The following is a 1477-nucleotide window of genomic DNA, read 5'->3' on the forward strand; positions in this document are numbered from 1 at the left end:
GTGTGTGTGTGTGTGTGAGTGTGTGTGTGTGTGTGTGTGAGAGTGTGTGTGTGTGTGTGTGTGTGTGTAATGTATATAAATAATGTTGATGCACTATTTCTATATATATTAAACTGATGTTTTTTATCTTGCTGTTATGATCTTACCTGTAGCACTCGGAGGTTTGTCTTAAATGGAAAGTGCATTACAAATAATATGTACTATTATTATTATTATTATTATTATTATTATTATTATTATTAATCCCCAGCCATGGTGCCATGAGGCCTCTTCTGATCCCGTACCTCGGCTCTAATGAGTCCTCACACACTCGATTGTCAGTTTTCATTCGATTTTATTGATTCCGTGTAAACTTTCTGCAAAATCTTTACATGCAAACTTCTTTGCAAACATACGTACGTTTCCCCGTGCATGCACTACCATCTATGTACGAATACAGAGATAAAGCAAGAAAACATTCAACGAACCGGCAGAATCAAGCAGAACACAGTCCTGGGTTTGGCTTTTCTTTTCTAACTACTGAGTATTATGATAATCACCATCTGTAGCCTGAAGTAGCTCAACATGCTACCGCTAGGTGAGACTCTAAAGACGTCTGAATGGACAGAAAGAGTCCTCTCGGTATCTGCAGCCGAGAGTCGGAGTCCAGAGTCTTTCAGTGGATTATCTGCAGACCCGGACTGAATCTGCAGACCTGTTTCATGCAACTTTCAGCTGGGATCCACAAGGAAAATCTGCAAGTCTTCCAAAAGCCTCCGAGGGTACCGGGTATCTGTTCCTCTCTAACCTGACCCCCATTTGCGTCCTCCGCCCTCGTATCTGAACCTTTATCTGTATTAGTCTAGCCCGGCTGATGTCTTGTATAAATGTCTGTCCTTATTCAATTCAATTTCAATTACATTTTATTTATAGTATCAGTTCATAATAAGAGTTACCTCGAGACCCTTTACAGGTAGACCAGGTCTATAGACCACACTCCAGAATTTACAAGGACCCATCAGGTCTAGTAGTTTCCTCCAGAGCAAGCAACAGTGCGATGACTTAGGTCACTGTATTGTTGTTTTAGTTGTCCAAATTTATCTAGTCCGTGTCCATGTCCCGTACAAATGTCCGTCCCAACGTGGTGGTCCATGTTTAATGATTCTGCAGAACAGGATTCTGCTAAAACCAGTTTTAAACTGGGTCAGGCCCGTTTACACTGTTATGTGATGCTACTTTAAACTTTCCTGTATAATAAATATGAATTAATTCATTAATGACGCTGTGAAACTGTCACAGGCACCAAAACTACTGAGTTAAGTTTATGAAAAGTTGGAGATTTGGGTTCAAATCCGACGGTACTTCACTTCCTGAAGGTAACCACGGTCACGCAGACCGCGCCGTAGCTCTGTTGTATTTAAATGTATATTTTTGGGCATTTTTAGACCTTTATTGGACAGGTTTATAGGACAGATGAAGACGTGAAAGGGGGGGGGGG

At 41.0% G+C, this 1477-nt stretch overlaps 1 protein-coding gene and 1 long non-coding RNA gene across 2 annotated transcripts in view; one reads left to right on the forward strand and one right to left on the reverse strand.

Moving 5' to 3' along the window:
- LOC117945267 overlaps positions 1 to 1390 on the forward strand; it is a 5009-nt gene extending 3619 nt beyond the window's left edge. The window contains exon 3 of the long non-coding RNA XR_004656762.1: positions 1279 to 1390. This is a non-coding gene — a long non-coding RNA (uncharacterized LOC117945267). The remainder of the gene's footprint in view (positions 1 to 1278) is intronic.
- Positions 1 to 1477, reverse strand: part of LOC117945072 (rabphilin-3A-like) — a 23683-nt gene that overhangs the window by 7342 nt on the left and 14864 nt on the right. The gene's annotated exons all lie outside the window — the stretch shown is intronic.

Source organism: Etheostoma cragini, chromosome 5 (assembly GCF_013103735.1).
Source record: "Etheostoma cragini isolate CJK2018 chromosome 5, CSU_Ecrag_1.0, whole genome shotgun sequence".
In the NCBI taxonomy this organism is placed as follows: domain Eukaryota; kingdom Metazoa; phylum Chordata; class Actinopteri; order Perciformes; family Percidae; genus Etheostoma; species Etheostoma cragini.